General features: G+C 39.4%; 1 protein-coding gene across 10 annotated transcripts in view; it reads right to left on the bottom strand.

Moving 5' to 3' along the window:
• LOC148110129 (interleukin-3-like) overlaps nt 1-25,890 on the bottom strand; it is a 194,441-nt gene that overhangs the window by 148,024 nt on the left and 20,527 nt on the right. For 7 of the 10 annotated variants that reach the window (XR_015724578.1, XR_015724579.1, XM_087862309.1 and 4 more), the window contains exons 2-3: nt 17,238-17,333; nt 2,391-2,506 (exon numbers count right to left, since the gene is read on the bottom strand). The gene's annotated coding sequence lies outside the window, so the exon portion shown is untranslated. Of the gene's footprint in view, nt 1-2,390; nt 2,507-17,237; nt 17,334-20,523; nt 22,683-25,890 lie in introns of those variants that run through there. The other 3 variants (XM_087862305.1, XM_087862308.1, XM_087862307.1) reach the window with 3 other exon arrangements.

Below are 25,890 nucleotides of genomic sequence, written 5' to 3'. Positions count from 1 at the left end.
AACCTACAAAGCACTGTGTAAAGAAATATAAAAGGCGCCCAAATAAATGGAAAGACATCCCATGTTGATGGATGGGAAGACTTATTGTTCATATGTCAATACTACCCAAAATAATCTGAAGATTCAATACAATCTCTACCAAAATTCCTAAAATCCTTTTTGCAGAAATGGAAAAGCTGAACCTCAGATTCCTCTGGAATTGCAAGGGATCATGAATAGCCGAAACAATCTTGAAAAGAAGAATAAAGTGGGAGTATTTACACTTACTGCCTTGAAAACATACTACAAAGCAACTACTGTAATTAAAGCAATATGACTGACCAGCATTAGCAAAAAAATGATCAAAAAATGGGCAAAGCACTTGAAAAGACATTTCCCCAAAGAAGATATACAAACAGCCAATAAGCACTTGAAAAAGATGTTGAACAACACTAATCGTTAGGGAAATGCAATTCAAAACCACAAGGAGATACCACTTCATACCCACTAGGATGGCTGCTATCAAAGACAAAAACAAAAAATATCTAGTGTTAGGGCACCTGGGTAGCATTGTCAGTTGAGCATGGGACTCTTGATTTCTGCTCAGGTCATGACCTCAGGATCATGAGATCAAGTATCTCGTCAGCTCTGTGAGCTCAGCAGGGAGTGTGCTTGAGATTTTCTCTCTCCCTCTAACTTTGTCCCTCCCCCACCCCCTACACACTCGAGCACACACACTCTTTCTCTTTCTTTCTCTCAAATAAATAAATTAACCTTTTTAAAAAAAATAACATGTTGACAAGGATTTAGAAGAACTGAAACTCTTATGCACTGTGGAGGGAATGTAAAACATGAAAAAGAGAACGGCAGTACTCAAAAATTAAGAAGGGAATTACCAAATGATCCAGCAAATCCAATTCCTCTTGATCTTGGAGTTGTGAGTTTGAGCCCCAAACTGGGTGTAGAGATTTCTTAATAAAATTGAAAAAAAAAAAAAAAAAAAAAAAGAATGAATGCTGCAGGGAAAACTGGATATCCCACACAAAAGAATGAAATTGGACCCTTGCTTTAGAAAAGATCAAGAGTCACATACTCCACTGACTGAGCCAGCAGCCACCCCAACAGCATTCATTCTTAAGATTATCCTTTCCTCGTTGAACAATCATAGCTTTCTTGTTGAAAATCAATTGACCACATATGTAAAGTTTTATTTCTGGGCTTTCTGTACTATGGTTTATGTATGTATCCTTAGGCCAGTTACATACATTTTTTTTTTTAATTTTTAGTTGTGGTAAAATACAAATAACATAAAATTTACCATCCTTACTGTTTTCTTTCCTTAAGATTTTGTTTATTTATTTAAGACAGAGAGCACAGAGGGAGAGGGAGAAGCAGACTCCCTACTGAGCAAGGAGCCCCATGCAGGGCTCAATCCCACAGGACCTGAGCTGAAGGCAGATGCTTAACCAACTGAGCCACTCAGACACCCCTGTTTAATTGTTATATAGTTTATGCTGAAGATGATCTTTAAAAAAGTTTTGGAATAGAGAGTAGTAATGCGTACACAACTATCTTGTGAGTGTATTTAATGCCACTGCATTATACATTCACAAATGGTTAAAACGATAAATACTATGTTTTGTATATTTTACAACAATAAAATAAAGAACAGAGAAAAAGTAAAACCAAGAGCTGATTCTTTAAGAACGTTTTTTTAAACAGTCAAAATGGCCAAGTAAAAAATATAAATCAGCAGCAAGTTAATGAAAATAATCAGGACGCCTGGGTCACTCTGTCAGGTGTCTGACTCTTGATTTCAGCTCAGGTCATGATTTCAGGGTTGTGAGATCGAGCCCTACATTGGGCTCTGCACTCAGTGTGGTGTCTGCTTGAGATTCTTTCTCTCCCTCTGCCTCTGCCCCTCCTCCCACTCATCCATGCACCCTCTCTCTCTCCAAATCAATCAATAAAATTTTTTAAAAGAATTAAAATAATCAATAATTCTAATGATATTTATTATCATAAATAAATAGATAAATACAAGAACAGGTACAGGCTAATAAATTTCAAAAAGTAGAAAATACAAAATGACAAAAGCTGGTACAAGAAAAAATAGGAAACTTAAAGAGACCAAGAAACATTAAAGAAATGAAAATATATCAAATACCAGTCTCTAAAAAATCCTCCAGGTCTTGATAATTTTCTTTGTGAGATCTAATAAAGTTTCAAGGAATACATTCTTAAATACCCTCACAAGCCCAGAAAGAGATTCAGAAATATAAGGGAAAGCTCATGTACACATGTGAACACCCAAGTGTGCACATGTACAGACATGCACACACACAGACACACACAGCTCAGCTCACCAATGGATGGGTCCTGAAGGACAAAGCTCTCTGCTAATGACCCACCTTGATTTAGACGCTTCAGCACCTTGTACACATCCACTAGCTTTCCCAAGTCTTCCTTGTCTTCAGGTATTACAAGGCTCAATGCATCTCTTTTCTCAGCCCAGCTATGGGATTTGCTGAGAGAAAAAAATAAGAAAATAAAAATAATTAACTCAAAATTAAAAGATTTTATTCTATAACAAAGTTAAAAAGCACATCTCAAATATTGTGACTTTATTATGTACCAGGTCCTAGAATAAGGAACTAAAAACATTATGACCATTAATCTTCCCAACTATCAATACTAATCAAATATGAACATCTCCCCCACCTCCAACTACACAGATAAAACCAGCTCAGAGAAGTTATATGACTTCCCGAAGTCATACAATTGGTAAGTAATGGAGTTTGGGTAAAAGCTCAGGTAGGTGTAACCATAAAACCAATGCTTTTAATTGCTAAGCTATAATTGCCTCACAAATCAGCAAACATGTCAGCAACATCTAGTCGAATAGGTTGGGAAAGAAGGTAAGTGCATCCACACACAGCTAGATATAATCTTTCTGAAGGAACCCTGCTAGTCTAGAATTTGGCAGTTTTATTCCTATGACTTTACCCCCAGAAAAAAAAAATCAGAAAATGTGCAAAGATGTTTTAACAAATTGTTCATTAAAGCATTTTCCAAGTATTTAAAATGTTCAAGAAAAGGAAATTTATTAAATCATGATACAGCTCATAATAAAAATATAGCACCATTAAAATGATGAGGAAATCTGTATTCACTAACAGAATAACATTAGCTACCAAGTCATATTATGATCCAATTTTGGTTAAAACTTAATTTAACTAAATTTGGTTAAAAGAAATATATATATTTTGTGTGCCAGTGTATGCAAAAAGAAAAAAAGTCTGTACACTGACATCATGATTATCTCCATTGGGCAGATTGTGACTGCTTTTTACTGTCTTTATTCCTACAACTGTCATGTTGCTACGAACTCTGCTCTCACACTGGTAGTCCCCTTCCAGTTTCCTATGGAAACATGGAAACAGCAATTGGCTTCAAGGAGAGTTAGGGCCATCCACTGATTGTGTACTGAATACTCTAAGGCTCTAAGTAATCAATGTGGTGCTTGCCAGTGATTTGTTTTGGAATAGTCACCTAAGGCTATTTGGGCTAGACATAGGCTTACTGAGAGACATCAGTAAAGATTTGTTCAATGTTATCAATAAAACTAAGAAATGGCTCTTTGGCTGTATATTGTCCTGTGTCTAAACATGACACCTAAAACTGTTAAAGACATTTTGGTTGAAGAGAGTTAATCTGAGGAGAAGCAGATATGTTAACAGCAGCAGAAAGAAGATCAAACAACCTGAGTTCATAATATTGGTGAGCCTCTTGATCAACCAGCCCTCCAACTGCCTGAACTTAGGATTTTTCACATGTGACATTACATTTTCCTGTTTAAGTTATTACCTTCTGGGGCACCTGGGTGGCTCAGTCACTTAAGTTTCTCCCTTTGGCTCAAGTCATGATCTCGAGGTCCCGGGCTCAAGCCCCGCCGTCAGGCTCCCTGCTGAGTGGGGAGTCTGCTTCTCCCTCTCCCTCTCCCCCTCCCAACTCTCGTGCTTGCTCTCTCTCTCTCAAATAACAACTTTTTAAAAAAAAGTTATTACCTTATACCAAAAGTATCTTTAGCTACTTTAAAATATTTCTGTATAGTCTTAATTTTGTTTGCAAGGTGAAAGCATGGTTTTTACACCTGTTTATCTGTTTCCTGGTTGTTTTTTACTGCTGTAACCTAACTCCAAAAAGCAGTGTCTAATGCATGAGAAGTAATTTCTAAACATTTGCTGAATGTTAAATACGTGAATCAATAGGGCACGTGGTGATGAAACCGTTGTCATTGTTCCAAAAATACTTCTCGAACTTACTTGAGAAACAATAAATTTCTCAAGGAATTTGAGGAAACTATCCATGAGTCTTAACAGGTCAGGCAGCTGACTACACAGTGCAGGAAGAGTTCTGTGAGATGGGCATTCGAGTTGTGATCAGACCCTAGAGAAGCAACAAGGAGACACAGAGCCTGCACTGGAGTCTAGTCCTATGCAGCCAGCTGAAGAGATGCGCATTCTTAGTCGTAACTGTCCCCTTCTCCCGCAACCTCAAGAACCCTGGATTCATGCCCTAATTGTCCAGGTACCACCCATCACACCGGGGAGAATACATGGAACAGGTAAGGATCGGGAAAGCCCAAAACAGGACAGGGCAAAATGAGCAACTGCAAAGTAAGCATATGAAATGTCAAGTTCACATTTTTTGAGCATGAACCATCAAGGGCTAGGCTAGTGGGACAGCTTTCTAAGTCTTACTAATAAGCCTTTTCAGCAACCTAGATTTTACACAGACTAAAAATAGACACAACTGTAAACAGAAGTGCAAACAAAGGTTTCTAGGCAGAAACTATACAAAGACAACTTCGAAACAGAGACTGCTAGGGAAAGACTGATGAGATTAGACTGGCTAAAGTAGGGGGTGGGTGTGGGGAGCAGTGGGATTTAAAGCTCCAAGTGGCTAGGGACCACATAAAGAAGGGACATAGCCTCCAATCTGCCCTATCAACCCTTCCCTCACACTCACCCTGGAAAAGATGAGAAGGGCTGAAGCCAATCAGGACAGATCGCAGGAACCAAAGTAACTGTAATTACTATCTTTTTTTGGCAGAATTAAAGTTTCGAATTACATCTTTAATAATTACATATCTATTCATGTTTTCAGAGGGCAATTTATATTTTTCTAAGATGTTTCATTTACCTTTTCAAAATTATTAGCATATAACTATAAGCTGTATGTAATTATAGCATAAAGTTAGCATAAAATCCTTAATAAAAAAATTCAGTTGTGATAAAATACGTATAAAGCTTACCATTTTAACCATTTTTAAGTGTACAGTTCAGTAGAGTTACCTCTGTTTACACTGATGTGCAACCAATCTTTGCACATTTTTTATATCTTATAAAAATGAAACTCTATATCCATTGAACAACTACTCCCTATTTCCCTCTCTCCTCCTGGCCCCTAGCAAATACCATTCAATTTTCTATATTCATGAATTTGACTATTCTAGATACCTCATATAAGTGGAATTATGCAGCACAAATCTTTTTATGACTGCAATATTTCACTTAGCATAATGTCCTCAAGGTTCATCCACATGATACCATGTACCATAATTTCCTTCCTCTTTAAGGCTAAATAATATACTACTGTAGGTGAATACCACATTGTGTTTTATCCACTCATCTGTCAATGGACACTTGGATTGTTGCCACTTTCTGACTATTGTGAAATAATACTGCTAGGAAACACGGATATACAAATAATCTGTAAGACTGACTCTGCCTACAGTTCTTTGGAATTGTGAGATCACATGGGAATTCTATTTTTAATTTTCTGAGGAACTGCCATACTGTTTTCCATGGATACTACACCATTTTACATTCCTACCAACAGTGCACATGGGTTCTAATTTCCTCACATCCTTGCAAATGCTTGTTATTTTCTGATTGTTCTATAGTTTTTTGTCTTTGTTTGTTTTTTAATAGCAGCCATCCTAATGCACGTGAGGTAGCACCTCACTGTGGTTTTGATTTGCATTTCTGTAATGATTAGGGCATACTGGGCATACTTTCATATGCTTGTTGGCCATTTGCATATCTTCTTTGCAGAAATGTCTATTCAAGTCCTTTGACATTTTTAAATGAGGATATTCATTCATTTTTAAATTCATATGTACAGTTATGTTTCAATTTTTCCTTTTAATAATGCTTATTCGTACTTCTTTTTTTTCTTGACCAATTCAGCCTGATTATTTTGTTAATGTTTACAAACATTACCAGCTTCTGGTTTTGATGATTCTCTAAATTATAACTTTTTTCCCCACTTAATTTCTGCTTTATCTTAACTGTGTCCTTTCTTCTATTTTTTGGGGGGGGGGGGTTCCTCTGTTGCTATTTTTCTAACTCTTTGATTTAGACACTGCTAACTCAAAGTGTCTACAAAAATATAAATGAAGTCAGGGGCTGTTGGCAAGCCTCAGTTAATGGCATGAAAGAACTCTGAAAGCAAAGAAGACCCTTAACAGATATTTTGAAAAGACAAATCATACTATGATTATAATTAATTAGTTCAATAAGGAAAAGGTCTCCAAACCTTTAATATCTATTCTTATAAAGTATAATTTATAGCTATCCTTCTTTATTTCTTTATTTAGACAGAAAGTTTGAGTGGGGAGGAGGGAGGAGCAGAAGGAGAGGGAGAGAGAGAATCTTAACCAGACTCCATGCCCAGCACGGAGCCCCAGGTGGGTCTTGATCTCACAACCATGAAATCATGACCTGAACTAAAATCAAGGGTTGGACGCTTAACTAAGCCACCCAGGTGCCCTTTATTCTTTATCTTCTCATTATATGTAATCAAGGTTCTAAGTCATGATGAAATGCTTGTTATAATAATTCCAAAGTATATTTAATTCATAATTTTCCATCTGTATGGCTATGCTATAGCAAAGGAATATTTTTTAAAATAATTGTTATAGAAAAGGTGTATGCTCATTAAAGATGCATACTATATTTGTCATAAGAGATTGGTTTTCTTCCTGATAATAAAAATAAAAATTCTTTTAAACATTCAAACCATAGAGGCTCCTGGGTGGCTCAATCAGTTAAGCATCTAACTCTTGATTTCACCTCAGGTCATGATCTCAGGGTCCTGAGATCAAGCACCACACAAGGCTCCACACTCAGCGGGGTGTCTGCTTGAAATTTTCTCTCTCCCTCTTCCTCTCCCTCTGCCCCTCTCCCCTCTGGTATTCCGTCTCTCTCTCTCGCCCCCTCGCTAAAATAAATAAATAAATAAATATTTTTTTTTAAAATTTAAAACATGAAGAGGACATTAATCCTTATAAAACCAATTTTATAATTAAAAAAATAAAGTGATTGCAGCATTTCAACCTTAAAATACAATGGAAAATTTTCCTTTACTTAACAAAACTTAGTTCATTAATTCCAGTTTTATTCCTTGTAATTTAGGAATTTAAAACTATAATGTCAGAGGAGTTAAGATGGCGGAGGAGTAGGGGTCCCCTTTTTCAGCGGGTATCCTGAGTCGAGCTGGATAGGTACCAGACCATCCTGAACATCCACGGAATCAGCCTGAGATGCAGGAAGATACATCTCGATCTCTACAAACATATCCAGCACTGAGTATTGAGGTACGAAGCGGGGAGCCATGAAACCGCGCACAGATATCGGAAGATAAACGGAAGGGGGAGGGAGCCGCCGTGTTAGGGAGCCGGGAAGCGGTAGCCACCTGCACGGGAGAGCGGGCGGACTCGAGGACCGGCACCCGCGAGAGAGCAGACTGAGACCAGAGAGCAGACTGAGACCGTGAGCCGGGGAACGCTCGCCACCAGTCTGAAAACCGGAGCTCCGGAGTGCGGGAACCACACTGAAACGGAGCTCCGGAGCGCGCGGGGACGGCTGGCGGCTGGCGGTGTTAGAAACACAAAGGACAGAGACGCGCCAGCCCTGGAAGTGAGGGCTGGGACACCAGGTGTGGGGCGCACATCCCAGGATGCTGCAGGGTTGAACAGCACCAACAGAAACAGAGTTAAAGTGGCCAGAACCCCAGTGGAGAGCGGTCTGTGATCCCTCTGTTCTGAGACAGAGGCTGAGATTCAGCTACTGCTGCTCTGACTCTCAGAAGAGGCACAGTACACCGCCAGGGAAAGCTGCCAGAGAACAAAAGCCTGGAAATACCAGCTCACAGTGTGCCCATCCCTATCCCCTCTCGCAGAGGACACGGAGACTCCACCCAAACAGCGTTGCTTGAGTATCGGCGTGGCTGGCCCCTCCCCCAGAAGGCAGGCTGAAAAATCAAGAAGCCCACATCCCTAAGGTCCCTATAAAACAAGTGCACACTGCCTGGGTCCTGGTCAATAATTTGGGCTCTGGACAACCCCATAACCTCTCCTCATCAGAATGACGAGAAGGAGAAATCCCCCCCAGCAAAGAAAAGACAATGAGTCTGTGGCCTCTGCCACAGAACTAATGGATATGGATGTAACCAAATTATCAGAAATGGAGTTCAGAGTAACAATGGTCAAGATGATGTGTAGACTTGAAAAAAGTATTAACGAAAATGTTAATGAGAATACAGAATCTCTAAGGGTGGAAATGAGAGTGAATCTAGCAGAAATTAAAAATTCTATGAATCAAATGCAGTTAAAACTAGATGCTCTGACGGCCAGGGTGAATGAGGCAGAAGATCGTATTGTCGAATTGGAGGATGGGTTAGTAGAAGAGAAAGCTAAAATAGAAAATTGGCCTAAAAAAATCCATGCTCAGGAATGTAGGTTACGGGAGATTACTGACTCAATGAAACGTTCCAATGTCAGAATCATCGGCATCCCTGAGGGGGTGGAGAAAAACAGAGGTCTAGAAGAGATATTTGAACAAATTGTAGCTGAAAACTTCCCTAATCTAGCAAAGGAAACAAGCATTCGTGTCCAAGAGGCAGAGAGGACCCCTCCCAAGCTCAACCACACAAACCTACGCCACGTCACGTCATAGTGCATTTCGCAAATATTAGATCCAAGGATACACTATTGAAAGCGGCCAGGGCAAATAAATTTCTCACGTACCAAGGCAAAGGTATCAGAATTACGTCAAACCTGCCTCCACAGACCTGGAATGAGAGAAAGGGGTGGGGATGCATTTTTAAAGCTCTTTCAGAGAAAAACATACAGCCAAGGATCCTTTATTCAGCAAGGCTGTCATTCAGAATTGATGGAGAGATAAAGACCTTCCGGAATCACCAGTCATTGACCAATTTCATAACCACGAAACCAGCCCTACAGGAGATATTAAGGGGGGTTCTATAAAAGTAAAAAGTCCCCAAGAGTGATACAGAACAGAAAGTCACAATCTATAGAAACAAAGACTTTACAGGCAACATGGCATCATTAAAATCATATCTCTCAAAAATCAGTCTCAATGTAAATGGCCTAAATGCTTCCATAAACGCCACAGGGTTGCAGATTGGATAAAAAGACATGACCCATCCATTTGCTGTCTACAAGAGACTCATTTTGAATCTAAAGATACATTCAGACTGAAAGTAAAGGGATGGAATACCATCTTTCACGCCAATGGACCTCAAAATAAAGCTGGGGTAGCAATTCTCATACCAGACATATTGGATTTTAAACTAAAGACTATAGTTAGAGACACAGAAGGGGACTATATTATTCTTAAAGGATGTATCCAGCAAGTGGATATGACAATTATAAATATATATGCCCCCACCAGAGGAGCAACAAGATACACAAGCCAACTCTTAACCACAATAAAGAGACATATAGATAAATATACACTAATAGTAGGAGACCTCAACACTCCACTATCAGCAATAGACAGATCACCTAAGCAGAAAATCAAAAAAGAAACAAGAGCTTTGAATGCCATACTAGACGAATTTGACCTCATAGTGATATATATAGAAGACTTCACCCCAGAACCAAAGAATGCTCATTCTATTCTAATGCCCATGGAACATTCTCAAGAATAGACCCTGTTCTGGGTGACAAAACAGGTCTCAACTGATACCAAAAGACTGAAATTATTCCCTGCATATTCTCAGACCACAATGCTTTGAAATTGGAACTCAACCACAAGGAAAAATTTGGAAGAAACTCAAACATTGGAGACTAAGAACCATCCTGCTCAAGAATGATTCGATAAACCAGGAAATCAAAAATCAATTTAAACAATTTATGGAGACCAACGAGAATGAAAACACAATGGTCCAAAACCTATGGGACACTGTAAAGGCAGTCCTAAGGGGAAAATACATAGCCACTCAGGCCTCACTCAAAAGAATAGAAAAATCTAAAATGCAGTTTTTATATTCTCACCTCAAGAAGCTGGAGCTGAAACAGAAGAACAGGCCTAACACATGCACAAGAAGGCAGGTGATCAAGATTAGAGATCAATGAATTAGAAACCAGGAGCACAGTAGAGCAGATCAACAGAACTAGAAGCTGGTTCTTTGAAAGAATAAATAAAATTGACAAACCACTGGCAAGACTTATCCAAAAGAATAGAGAAAGGACCCAAATTAATAAAATTATGAATGAAAAGGAAGTGGTCACAACCAACATCAATGAAATTGGAAGGATTACTAGAAACTTTTATCAACAGCTTTATGCCAATAAATTAAGCAATCTGGAAGAGATACAGGCCTTCCTGGAAACCTAAAAACTACCAAGACTGAAACAGTAAGAAATTGATTTTTTAATCAGACCAATTTATTATGTAGAGATTGAAACAGTGATTAAAAACCTTTCAAAAAACAAAACGCCAGGGCCTGATAGATTTCCCAGGGAATTCTACCAAACATTCAAAGAAGAAATAATACCTATTCTCCTAAAGCTATTTCAAAAAATAGAAACAGAAGGAAAGCTACCAAACTCATTCTATGAGGCCAATATTACCTTGATCCCCAAACCAGGCAAAAACCCCATCAAAAAGGAGAATTACAGACTGACTTCCCTAATGAATATGGACGCCAAAATTTTCAACAAGATCCTTGCTAATAGAATCCAACAGTACATTAAAAGGATTATACAGCATGACCAAGTGGGATTCATCCCTGGGATGCAAGGGTAGTTCAACATTCACAAATCTATCTGTGTGATAGATTTTATCAGCAAGAAAAAAGCCAAAAATCATATGATCCTCTCAATAGATACAGAAAAAGCATTTGACAAAATACAGCATCCTTTCCTGATTAAAACCCTTCAGAGTGTAGGGATAGAGGGTACATTCCTCAGTCTCATAAAAGCCATCCATGAAAAGCCTACAGTAAATATCATTCTCAATGGGGAAAAGCTGGAAGCCTTTCCCTTAAGATCAGGAACACGACAAGGATGCCCACTCTCACCATTACTAGTCAACATAGTACTAGAAGTCCTTGCAACAGCAATCAGACAACAAAAAGGGATAAAAGGTATCCAAATCGGCAAAGTAAAAGTCAAGCTGTCTCTCTTCGCAGATGACATGATACTCTATATGGAAAATCCAAAAGAATCCACTCCCAAACTACTAGAAATTATAGAGCAATTCAGTAATGTGGCGGGATACAAAATCAATGCTCAGAATGCAGTCGCATTTCTATACACGAACAATGAGACTGAAGAAAGAGAAATTAGGGAATCCATCCCACTTACAATAGCACCAAAAATCATACGTTATCTTGGAATTAATTTAACCAGAGACATAAAGGATCTATATTCTAGAAACTACAAATCACTCTTGAAAGACATTGAAGAAGACACAAAAAGATGGAAAAATATTCCATGCTCATGGATCAGAAGAATTAATATAGTTAAAATGTCCATGCTACCCAGAGCAATCTACACTTTCAATGCTATCCCAATCAAAATACCAATGACATTTTTCAACAAACTGGAACAAACAGCTTTTTTTTTTTTTAAATAATGATTTTTTATTATATTATGTTAGTCACCATACAGTACATCCCCGGTTTTCGATGTAAGGCTCGATGATTCATTAGTTGTGTATAACACCCAGTGCACCATGCAATATGTGCCCTCCTTACTACCCATCACCGGCCTATCCCATTCCCCCACCCCCCTCCCCTCTGTAGCCCTCAGTTTGTTTCTCATAGTCCATAGTCTCTCATGTTTCATTCCCCCTTCTGATTACCCCCCCTTTCTTTATCCCTTTCTTCCCCTACTGATCATTCTAGTTCTTATGTTCCATAGATGAGAGAAATCATATGATAGTTGTCTTTCTCTGCTTGACTTATTTCACTTAGCATTATCTCCTCCAGTGCCGTCCATGTTGTAGCAAATGTTGAGAACTCGTTCTTTCTGATTGCTGAGTAATATTCCATTGTATCTATGGACCACAACTTCTTAATCCAGTCATCTGTTACAGGGCATCTCGGCTCCTTCCACGATTTAGCTATTGTGGACATTGCTGCTATGAACATTGGGGTGCATATGGCCCTTCTCTTCACTACGTCTGTATCTTTGGGGTAAACACCCAGTAGGGCAATGGCTGGATCATAGGGTAGCTCAATTTTTAACTTTTTAAGGGACCTCCACACTGTTTTCCAGAGTGGCTGTACCAACTTGCATTCCCACCAACAATGTAGGAGGGATCCCCTTTCTCCACATCCTCTCCAACAATTGTTGTTTCTTGCCTTGTCTATTTTTGCCATTCTAACTGGCGTAAGGTGGTATCTCAGTGTGGTTTTGATTTGAATTTCCTTGATGGCTAATGATTTTGAACATTTTTTCATGTGTCTGTTAGCCATTTGTATGTCTTCATTGGAAAAGTGTCTGTTCATTTCTTCTGCCCATTTTTTGATTTGTTTATTTGTTTCTCGTGTATTGAGTTTGAGAAGTTCTTTGTAGATCTTGGATACCAGTCCTTTATCTGTAGTGTCATTTGCAAATATCTTCTCCCATTCCGTGGGCTGCCTCTTAGTTTTTCTGACTGTTTCCTTGGCTGTGCAGAAACTTTTAATCTTGATGAAGTCCCATAAATTCATTTTATCTTTTGTTTCTCTTGCCTTTGGGGATGTGTCATGAAAAAGGTTGCTTTGGCCGATGTCGTAGAGGTTGCTGCCTATGTTCTCCTCTAGAATTTTGATGGATTCCTGTCTCACATCGAGGTCTTTCATCCATTTGGAGTTTATTTTTGTGTATGGTGTGAGATAGTGGTCAAGTTTCATTCTTTTGCATGTAGCTGTCCAATTTTCCCAGCACCATTTATTGAAGAGACTGTCTTTTTCCCACCGGATGTTTTTTCCTGCTTTATCAAATATTAGTTGCCCAAAGAGCTGAGGGTCCATTTCTGGGCTCTCTATTCTGGAACAAACAGCTCTTAAATTTGTGTGGAACCAGAAAAGGCCCCAAATTGCCAAGGAATTGTTGAAAAGGAAGACAAAGCTGGGGGCATCACAGGATTTCGAGCTGTACTACAAAGCTGTGATCACAAAGACAGCATGGTACTGGCACAAAAACAGACACACAGACCAATGGAACAGAATAGAGAACCCAGAAATGGACCCTCGGCTCTTTGGGCAACTAATCTTTGACAAAGCAGGAAAAAACATCCAGTGGAAAAAAGACAGTCTCTTCAAAAAATGGTGCTGGGAAAATTGGTCAGCTACATGCAAAAGAATGAAACTTGACCACTCTCTCACACCATACACAAAGATAAACTCTAAATGGATGAAAGACCTCTATGTGAGACAGGAATCCATCAAAATCCTAGAGGAGAACATAGGCAGCAACCTCTATGATATCGGCCACAGCAACCTTTTTCTTGACACATCCCCAAAGGCAAGAGAACCAAAAGATTAAATGAACTTGTGGGACTTCATCAAGATAAAAAGCTTCTGCACAGCCAAGGAAACAGTCAAAAAAACTAAGAGGCAGCCCACGGAATGGGAGAAGATATTTGCAAATGATACTACAGATAAAAGACTGGTATCCAAGATCTACAAAGAACTTCTCAAACTCAATACACAAGAAACAAATAAATCAAAAAATGGGCAGAAGATATGAACAGACACTTTTCCAATGAAGACATACAAATGGCTAACAGACCCATGAAAAAATGTTCAAAATCATTAGCCATCTGAGAAATTCAAATCAAAACCACACTAAGATACCACCTTACACCAGTTAGAATGGCAAAAATTGACAAGGCAAGAAACAATTGTTGGAGAGGATGTGGAGAAAGGGGATCCCTCCTACATTGCTGGTGGGAATGCAAGTTGGTACAGCCACTCTGGAAAACAGTGTGGAGGTCCCTTAAAAAGTTAAAAACTGAGCTACCCTATGACCCAGCCATTGCACTACTGGGTATTTACCCCAAAGATACAGATGTAGTGAAGAGAAGGGCCATATGCACCCCAATGTTCATAGCAGCATTGTCCACAATAGCTAAATCATGGAAGGAGCCGAGATGCCCTTCAACAGATGACTGGATTAAGAAGATGTGGTCCATATAGACAATGGAATATTACTCAGCTATCAAAAAGAACGATTTCTCAACATTTGCTGCAACATGGAGGGCACTGGAGGAGATAATGGTAAGTGAAATAAGTCAAGCAGAAAAGACAATTATCATATGGTTTCTCTCATCTATGGAACATAAGAAGTAGGAAGATTGGTAGGAGAAGAAAGGGATAAAGAAAGGGGGGTAATCAGAATGGGGAATGAAGCATGAAAGACTATGGACTCTGAGAAACAAACTGAGGGCTTCGGGGGGGGGAATGGGATAGGGTGGTGATGGGTAGTAAGGAGGGCACGTATTGCATGGTGCACTGGGTGTTATACGCAACTAATGAATCATCGAACTTTACATTAAAAAACCAGGGATGTACTGTATGGTGACTAACATAATGTAATAAAAAATATTATTATAAAGAAAAAACTGTAAATGTCCTTCTAAGACAATCTAGATGCATCCTCAAGATCTGGTATATAATGTTTTTATGATATTCATTCCACTCCAAATATTTTCTGATTTCTATGATGGTATCATTACTGACTCATTAGCTAATTATATGAATATCTGAAATTTTTTAAACACAAATTTACTTTTGTTATTTTCTAAGTTCATAGAATGGTCATCAGAGAACATGGTCTGCTTGATAACCTACTCTTAAAGCTGAAGTTTGTCTTAAGACCTAGTGTGTGAATTTTTTTTTAATGTTCTATATGCACTGGAAATGAACATACGGGGTTTTATATGTGTTCATCATGCATTGTGTTGCTCAAATCATATATAACTTTAACATGTTTTGATCTGCCTGATCTATCAAGGGCTGTGTATGTATGTTAAAATATCCCACAATAAATATGGCTTTATCATTTCTTCCCAGTAATTTTATAAATATATGTTTTAGTATTCCTATGCTACATTACAATACCCAAAAAAGTTTAGTATTCCTAAGATAATTATTTGCCTTAAATATCATTTTGTCTGATATTAATTTGCTATACTGGTATGGTCTTTGGTGCTGATCAAAAAATTCTGGGGGTGCCTGGCTGGCTCAGTTGGTAGAGCATGCAATTTTTTTTTTTTAATTTATTTTATTTATTTATTTTATTTTATTTTATTTATTTATTTATTTGAGAAAGAGAGAGAGAGCGTGCAGGCCCACACAAGCAGGGGGAGGGGCAGAAGGAGAGGGAGAAGCAGACTCCCCACTGAGCATGGAGCCTGACACAGGGCTGGATCCCAGGACTCTGGATCCTGACCTGACCCGAAAGCAGATGTTTAATCGACTGAGCCACCCAGGCACACTGAGCATGCAATTTTGATCTCAGGGCCATGAGTTTGAGCCCCATGCTGGGTATAGAGATTACTTAAAAAATACAAATCACGGGGCACCTGGGTGGCTCAGCTGTTAAGCACCTGCCTTCGGCTCAGGTCATGATCCCAGGATCCTGGGATCGAGCCCCACATCAGGCTTCCTGCTCAGCGGGAAGCCTGCTCCTCCGTCTCACACTCCCCTTGCTTGTTTTCCCTCTCTCGCTGTCTGTCTCTGTCAAATAAATAAATAAAATCTTTTAAAAAATAAAATTAAATAAATAAATAAAATAAATAAGAATCTTTACAGGCACCTGGCTGGCTCAGTTCGTTGAGCAACTGACTCTTAATTTCTGCTTAGGTCATGATTTTAGGGTCATGGGTTTGAGCCCCCTGTCAGGCTACAAGCTCAGTGACAAGTCTGTTTGAGATTCTCTCTTTCCCTATCCCTCTGCCCCTCCCCCTGCTCAAAGGCACACATACTCTGTCTCTCTCTCAAAATAATAAATAAAATATCTTAATAAATAAATAAAATCTTTAAAAAAAAAGATTATGCTCTCGGGGAGGTTAAACCTGCAGTGAGATTATGTATTAAGCCCTGGTTTGGGGACTCAGCCTAAGTGACACCATTTGGGGCCATGTGTGGTGTTGCTGTTGTTGTTGTTTTCAAGATTTATTTATTTATTTGAAAGGGAGAGAGCAGGGGAAGGGGCAGGGGGAGAGGGGGAGAGAAAATCCTCAAGCAGACCCCCTGCTGGGTGTGTGGCCTAATGAGAGGCTCCATCCCAAGACCTCAAGATCATGACCTGAGCCAAAACCAAGAGTCAGGTGTTCAACAGAGTGTGCCACCTAGGTGCCCCTGGTGCCTTTTTTTTTTAACAATTGAATTGCGTTGTTTTCCTGTATTTTCTATTTCTCTTTTACGCATCCAATTATTTAAAACATACTAGACTTGTAAGTGTCTACAGTTCTTGAGGCACCTGGGTAGCTCAGTCGGTTAAGTGTCCCAACTCTTGATTTCGGCTCAGGTCACAATCTCAGGGTCAGGAGATTGAGCCCCACACTGGGTTCTGCACTGTTCATGGAGCCTGCTTAAGATTATCTCTCTTCCTCTCCCTCTGGCCCTCTGCCCCTACCTTCCTGCCCACTCTCACGTGTGTGTTCTCTCTCTCAAAAAATAAAAAATAAAAATAAGTGTCAACAGTTCTTGGGGCTCTAATTTTAATTTTACTTTCTATTGTTTCTGCTAACAGTTGCAGTGAATTGTTTTTGTAATTTAGAATTGTAAACTCATCTTGAGGAGGGCCTATGTGGTCTGGATTTAAAGTATGTCCCTTCAGAGATTTGCCTTTGCTTCTGCTAGGCAATCTAGATGACCATGTTCATGTCTGGAAAATGAGAGAAGGGCAGAGTCCTAGCCAAACTGCAGGAATAACAGATTACCTTTACCTTTTCATTACAGACAGTTTGGCTTCATCCAAAAGGAGATATTCTTTCAGGCCTGGACCAGTTGTTTTTCCACAGAAATTAAGCCAGCCATGTGCCCTACAAGAGGACAGAAGAAAGGGCCTGTCAGAACTGGACAGATGACTGTCCAGCTTTCTTCACTGTGACAAAAGTGCCAATGAAAGAGGCAGGTCCCCTGAGCCAGGAGATAATCTGCTTTCTCTCAATCACTAGGTCTCACTGCTTAAGGAAATCTGATAGTACCATTGTTCTATCCTTCAGCTTCAAGAAAAGAGAGATAGGAACTCTCACAGGGATGTTAAAGACTATGGCCAATCAGTGGCCTCTGTCATCAGGCAGGGTCCTTTATTCCATCCTTTTACCCTGCGGGTAATCTTGTCATGTAAGCTTGGAAGCCATGGAAGAGAAAACCATTTAAACACAGAAATAAACCCTGAAGTTTGAGGTGACGAAGAAAAACAGCAGAAAGGGCTTTCGGGCCATAAAATGTACTCTGCCCACAATCAATGACCTTCCACAAGAAGTGTTTGAACATTCCTTATATGATGGCTAATTGAATTTAAATTTCAAAATAAGGAAAAAAAAAAAAAAAGAAGTGTTTGAACATGCCTAAAGGCCCTGACAGTATCTACACCCCACAAGAAGGAAATATACCACAAACACCTGTTCCCTAGAAAAAAACCTTTGGTCTGTTGAGGTTCAGGCCCTTAATGGCCTCTACAAAGAAAAGTATTAATGTCTGGAAACTCCTTTCTCACTGTGTTCTAGTTTCAAGAAAACTTGTTGGTGAGACTTTCCCATCCTGATAGAAAACAAGGAGGCTATTGCTGAACTGGGAACTAAGACTCATTTGTGGAGAATACTACCTTCCTTGGCCCATACCAACAGATGTGAAGATATCAGGCCATGTGCAGCCCAGGAAACCAAACCAGGACATCGCTATCATGGACATTTGGAGTTTCATGATTCTAGACATCGGCATCTGCCAGGCATTTATTTCATTAGACCACTATAGTTAAAAAAAAAAAGCGCTAATACAAGGAGACTAAGACAAAGGCACAAACATGTGCAAACACACCCAACACAAACCAAAGTAATTGACTTGTGGTATAATAGCTTAAGGAACCTATTATATTATATGCTCTTAGGAAATCAAGCAGTAGAGTGGAGCAATGAGTTGGAAAGGAAGCAGACATCGATAAAGGGGTATTTTAACACCAGGATGATCTGCTAAGAATCACATGTTTAGCAAACTATGAATTTGGGAACTAAACAGTTCAGAAAGGAAGTGATCAAAGCTGAGCACACAATTTATAACAAAGCCAAGTTCAAACAATTAACTGGTCAAAAATGACGTCAAAGATGACAGAGCTCAACAAGAAAAAAAAGCTACCACAGACAAGGCATAATTCTAGATTTCACATATAATACAGTTGTCTCTATTTAAATTTGGTCCCTGAGGTCAAAGAGAGAGGAGCATGTCCTGGAAAGTTATAGATCCCTCTGGGAGCATAAGCAAGAACACGAGTGAGCACAGAACAGAAAAGCTATATATTCAGACTCAGGAAACATACAACATTTACTTTTTGAAGGACATATCTCTTCAGTAGTAAAACGATACATCTACATATCATAATCTTTAAGGCCACCTCTAGTTCCAAACAATTCCTATGATATTTATCACATCTTCGCTCAAAGAAGAAATATAATATAGGTACATATTGTTGTAACTTTACAGTAAAGTAGTTTTTCCATTTACTAGCTGTGATGCTTTGAGCAAGTTAATTTGCCTTTCGAAGTTCTGTTTTTCATTCTGCAATATGGTTAGCATAGGATGAAGATTAAATAATAGACATAATGTGACTGGCACATACTCATCATTCTATTAAAGATAACTACAGCCATTACTGTTTTGGAAACATAAAATGTAAAAAGTAAAAAGTGTCTGCTTTTTTTTATGTTGTCCAAATTCTGCCCTTGGTCTACTTCTCCTTCTCCATCCTTTTAATATAGTAGTAACTAACATTTATTGGTGGTTACCAGTGTTCTACATATCCTGCTTGTATAAACTTATTTACTCCTTGCAACAATTCCATGAGGGTAGGACCTCTTAATTTCACCATTTAATAAATGTGGAAACTGAGCACAGAGAGGTTAAGTAACCTGCCCAAGGTCACATAGCCAGTAAAGTGTCAAAGCGAAGCAATATGGCTTTAAAGTTCATGTTCTTTACTATGCCATAGCTACCTCAACTAGCACACCTATGCAGATAATTCCCAAATCTAGTATTCTGGTGCTGTGGACCAATATTTCAAAACAAGGCTAAAGCCAGGAGGGTGCTAGAACCACCCAATGGAATTTCTGTCCCTATGAGTTTAGTCCCAATGGTAAAAGTTGCAATGACAAAAAGTGCTATATTTGTAAAACTAGTTGGTAGTGACACAGCAAGGCTCCTGCTAAGCAGTACTCTAAGATGAATTACGCCAGCCACCAATGACACACATCCTTCCTATGGTAGAAGACTTTTCTATAACCACTTAGCCTTGTTCCCATCCTCTGCGGGAGAGCTAACATTTACTGAGTGGTTACCACTTTTGAAATCGAGTCTACAAAAAGACAATTACCTCACCAAGGTAACACAGAGTTGAGAATATAAGACATAAGACATAGGTCTTTAAACTCTAAGTACTGAGCACCTTGTACCTGGTATCCGAATATATTATAAATATTATTATCTTATTCAATCCCCATAGCATACCATTCAACCTGTTCACCCAAAAAGCCATGCAATCACCTTCAACTTCTCTTTTCCTTTCATGATACACATGCAATCCCTTACCTGTCTCTACTATGTGTACCAAATGCAATAATTTCTTACTACTTTCACCACTACCACTCTTATCCAAGCTATTATAACCTTTCTCCTGAATGAATGCAATAGTGCCTTAGCAGTGCTTTCTTCTACCCTGCCCCCTCTATAGTCTATTCTGCACAAAAGAACCAGAAGTGATCCTTCATTGTCTCACTCAGAGGAAAATCCTCAAGTCCTTGCCCTAGATTGCAAGGTCCTTCATACTCTGGCATCTGGCTACTTCATCTACTAAACCTCCCCACCCTTGCTTGTCCACTCCAATGACAGTGACCATTCTTCTACTGTTCTTCAAAAACACCAACTATTCTTCATCCCTAGGTAGTTTATATTTATTATTCCTTCTGCTTGAAATGCTTTTCTTTATTGCATTCAGGACTCTACTCAATAGTCACTTACCAAAAAAGGACATCCCTCCTCTTTCTGCATAAAATACCAGACTCCAGCATTTTCTATCCCATTAGGCTGCTTTATTTCTCTTCACAGAAGCTACTCAGAAATAACTTCTCTTCTTGTCTTCTGTAAAAATCTAAGTGAGACCATGCTCAGAGCTTACAGAAGAGTAAGTTCTGAAGACAGAAAAAAAAAGGTCAGTAAAGGGAGGAAAAAGACAAAAGTCTAGTTAAGAGAACTGAGTACTACACTCATAAACAGCACCTCTAAGAAAAAATTAGAGCTCAGAATTGATGGTTCTGTGGTAGCAAAGAGTATCAGGATTCCCACCCTCCACAGATTCCTGAACCCCAATGTGGCACAGAAGCAGAAAACTGTGATCTTTTAACAAAACACTGTATACATGAACAAACATCACATACTATCAGCAACGATCATGACAAAGTCAAAGATAGAGGTCTTCCTTCTATTTTCTGGGGTCCTGGTTATACTTTACCACATAGACTGTGGTAGGAACTTTGCAGAGGACAGAGTCCCCATGATGACCAAGAGTAAATTTCTCATCAGCACAGCAGCAGGAAAGAGGCTCTACATCTGATTTTATTTGAATTAATAAAAATTTTCAAAATATACTTCTTGCTCAGCAGGATTTTGTCAAGGGCTCTCTGTGCCTCCTAGATCTGGATTTCTGTTTCCTTCCTGAGACTTGGGAAGTTTTCAGCTTTTATTTCTCCAAATTAATTTTCTGCCCCCTTTTCTCTCTCTTCTCCTTCTGGGATCTCTTTAATGCTAATGTTTTTATGATTGATAGTGTCACTGAATTTGCTTAATCTATTTTCCTTTTTTATTATTATTTTTCTCTCTTCTGTTCAGCTTGATTGCTTTCCATTACTCTGTTCTCCAGGATGCTGATCCATTCCCTGCTTCCTGTAGTCTACCATTTATTCCACCTAGTATATTTTTCATTTTAATTACTGAATTCATCTCTGAATGGTTTTTTTATGCTTTCTCTTTGTTAAGGGCCTCACTGAGGTCCTCCACTCTTTTCTCAAGTCCAGTGAGAATCTTTATGACTGCTACATTAAATCCCCTATCAGGCATATTACTTCCCTCTGTTTCATTTAGATCTTTTGCTGTGATTTTGTCCTGTTCTTTCATTTCGGACACATTCTTCTGTTTCCATATTTTGTCTAAGTCTCTTTGTCCGTTTCTATGTGTTAGGAAAGTTAGCTGCATCGCCTGATCTTGAAAGTAGTGAGCTTATGAAAAAGAAACCCTGTAGTGTCCTGCAGGGCAATCAATGTCCCCTATTCACCAGAACCTGGCATTTTATGGGTGTCTCCTATGTGTGTGTTGCCTGAGCCCTTCTGTTGTGGCTGAGCCATATTTGCCTTCAGTCCAGTTGTCTGCCATGGCTCTCTTTGCCTGTTGTGAGCAGGGTTTGGTCCCTGTGTTAGTGGGCCAGTCTGAGGCCACCTTGGGTTTGAGCTGGGTCAGACTAAGCATTTGTCAGATCTGCAGTAAAAGTAAACTGCATGGCGCTCTCACTGTATTGTCTCCTAAGAAGCTTTCATTGATGGGTAGGGCCCCCATCCCACTGCTGGGGTTGCAGTTGAACTGGTGTGTGGTTTTCTTCCACTCTCCCTTGAGCAAGAGCCAATTTGGGGTGGTTGTGACCTATGCTGGGCCTGCTTGCATACTGCCATGCTTGTGTCTGCTACGGACAGACTTTTGTGAGTGTGTACAGCGCAGAAGAGTGTGGTAACAGGGCCTGCTGTTACCAAGGGATGTGGAGAGTGTTTGTGCTAAGTTGGTTCCTGCCCATATATAGGCTGGGGGGCAGGCAGAGGAAATGGCACCCACTAGCTCTTGTGTTCCTGGAGAAGTCTCCTAAAGATCCCTGCCCCTCCAGCACATTCTCTGAGATTAGCAAACAGATCTCTTTCCCATATACCCCAGGCATTTTCAAATTGCTACTTCAGCAGGGCTATTTGTTATGCTGCTTTTTAAAGAAGGGGGCTCAGTTTCCTCTCACCATCTAGCTCTCCCAGAGCTGAGCCCACTGATTTTTAAAGTTCCAAGTGTTAATCCCCACTGATTGTAAGAACTTAGAAGTTAAGCCCCTGTGGTTTCCAAAGCCAAATCTTATATGGATTTGTCTTCCCACTGAGGGTCCCTCATGTCTGGGGTTCCGGGGGGGGGGGGGTCTGCTCCTCTCCACACCTGCAGCATCCCTCTCTCCCTGGGGACAGTCCTGCAGATCAGTTTGGCTCAGGACTGCGTCTCCACCTTTTCTATTCTCTTTGATGTGGCCTCTTCTCTACATTTAGTTGTGGAGAGTCTGTCCTGCCAGTATGGGTCATTTTCTGGGCTATTTACACTGATGTAGGTATTATCTAGTTGTATCTGTGGGATGAGATGAGCTTAGGATCTTCCCACTCAGCCATCTTCCCCAGAAGTCCCAAAGCACATTGTGAATGAAATACAAATTTCTGATTATAGTCTTCAAGACTCTACATGGCCTTGTCCTTTTTTAGCAACCTAACCTCATCTGCGCCCTGTTCCCCTTTCTCCCTGTGTACCATACTTCTCTTTTAGTTCTTCAAAAATGTCAGGTCTTTTATAGCTCAGCTTGTTTCCTTTACCTCCAATGCTATTTCCCTTCCTCTACTCCCACTCTGATTCCTTTTAGTTCTTAGGTCTCAGCTTATATGTCACTTTCACAAAGAGGCCTTCCTTGAACATCCTATCTGAAACTCTCCTGTCCCAAGATTCTCCATCACTCTACCTCTTTGATCTCTCTTAGCAAAAGGCAGAGTTTTTCCATTTGAATAAATAAAACAAGATCCAAATACATACTGCATACAAAAAACACCCTTAAAATTCAAATTATCTAAGACAATTTTGAAAGTATAAGAAAAGTAAAAGATATACCATTCAAACAGCAATCACAAGAGAGCTGGAATGGCTATATTAATACCTGACAAGATAGATTTTAAAACAGGAAATAGTACTAGAGACAAAAAGGAATATTTCGGAGCACGTGGGTGGCTGAGTCAGTTAAGCACTTGCCTTTGGCTCATGATCTCAGGGTCCTGGGATCAAGCCCCATGTCTGGCTCCCTGCAGGGAGTCTGCTTCTCCCTCTCCTTCTGCCCCTCTTCCCACCACCCCCACTTGTGTTCTCTCTCTCTCTCTCAAATAAGTAAATCAAATCTTAAAAAAAGGAATATTTCATAATATAAAAAGGGTCAATATATCAGAAAGATATCACAGTTATAAATATACATAAAGATAGTCCCCCAATACATAAAGAAACAATTGACACAGATATTTCAACAGCTGGATATCTGAATACCTCATTCTTAATAACTGATCTAACACTACACAGAAAATCAGCAAGAATATAAGATTTGAACAATGTTACTGAAGATTAGCAGAATACGTCCCCCTAAAATATGCCATTTTGGCATAAGAACTATTGTGAGCTAAAGACACTTGAAAAAACAGCAGATGCAAGAAAGGTCCTCTGACCTTTGCCTTTCTTCCTGAAAGCAATCAATAAAACTCCTATGGGAAAGATGCCCTTCCTATAGCAGGAAGAAAAAAAAATTATTTTCAAAGACAATGAGTAGAGGCCTACACAAGTCTATACAAACAGACCTTGTTAAAGTAACTCTTAACCTTCTGTTAGTCTCCCACTTATTTTAGTTCCTTTTCCACAACTGCTAATCTTTGTTCAACCTGGTATAAAAGCACTTGATGCCATCCACTTTCTGGGTCTTTATTCCCCCATGGGGGCTCCCAAGTACATGTTAAACTCTATACTTTTCTCCTGTTAATCTGTTTTATATTAACATAATTCTCAGGCCCAGCCAGAGACCATAAGAGGGTAGAAGTGCCATTTTGCTTCCCCTACAATATCAATCAATTTGATCTCACATCTATAAAATATTCCACCAAACAGCACTAGGATACACATTCCTTTCAAGCTCACACAAAGCATTCTCCAGGACAGTTCATAAGCCAAATCATAAAATACGTCTAAAAAAATTTGAAAAACATTGGTTTTCAATCACATGAAATTATTATTATTTTTTTAAAGATTTTATTTGACAGAGAGAGTACAAGCAGAGGGAGAAAGAGAAGCAGGCTCCCTGTGGAGCAGGGAGCCCAATGTGGGGCTAAATTCCAGGACTCTGGGATCATGACCTGAGCAGAAGGCAGATGCTTAACCGACTGAACCATGTAGGTGCCCCAAAATTATTATTTTCTAAAAGATTTTATTTATTTATTAGAGAGAGTGAGAGAACGAGATTGAGAGAGAGAGAGAAAGAGAGCAAGCATGAGGCAGGGAGGGGCAGAGGAAGAGGGAAAAGCAAACTCCCTGCTGAGCAGGGAACCCAATGTGGGGCTCAATCTCAGGATTGGAGCCAGGTGCTCCAATCACATGAAATTAAATTAAAAACTAAAAACAACAACAACAACAACAACAACAACAACAAAAACCAGAAAACTCCTGGACATCCTCAAATATTTGGAAATTGAAAAACAGACTTCTAAAAAACCCACTGGTCACAGAAGAATTTGCAATGGAAACTAGAAAATATTTTGAACTTTGTGAAAACAAAAATAAAATACATCAAAATTTGTAAGATGTAGCTTAAAACAATAGTTAAAAGGAAATTTATAGCTTTAAATGCTTCTATCAGAAAAGTCTCAAATCAATAACCTAAGCTTCCACCATAACAAACTAGAAAAAGGGCCAATTAAACTAATCAAAGCAAGCAGACAAAATGAAATAAGTATTAGAGAGGAAAGCAATGAAAGAGAAAACAGAAAATAAAGGAACCCAAAATTTAAAGATAGATTAGATGGACACATAGACACATACACACAAACATACAGGAATGAAATAAAGAACAGCTTTACTGACCACGCAAGAATGTAAGGGATTATAAGGAAATATTATAAACATCTTCATGCCAACAGAGCAGACAACTTTGATAAATGGGAAAACCCTAAAACTCTAGAATCCTAGAAAGTACAATTACCAAGCCAAACTCAAGAAGGTATTAAAAAAATCTGAGAAAAATCTGAAAACATGGTGGAGTAGGAGGATCTTAGGCTGATCTTCTCCCACGGATACACCTAGATAAGAGCCACATCACTGTAACTAACCCAGATAACAAACCTACAACTGGCAGAACAGACTCTCCACATTGAATCGTAGACAGTGGGGGGGGGGGGGGTGGACGGCAGGAAGGGTGGAGTCCCAAGAGAGAACCAAAGTATCATGTGAGACTAACCACAAACTCAAGGGACACCACAACCATGCAGAATGGAAAGGAACAAACCCCACATCAGAAATCCC

The sequence above is a fragment of the Ursus americanus genome, chromosome 5 (assembly GCF_024610735.1).
Source record: "Ursus americanus isolate L20-20 chromosome 5, mUrsAme1.1.p, whole genome shotgun sequence".
NCBI lineage: Eukaryota > Metazoa > Chordata > Mammalia > Carnivora > Ursidae > Ursus > Ursus americanus.
Note: the sequence above shows the minus strand (reverse complement) of the source record. Positions and strands in the feature narration are given on the sequence as shown.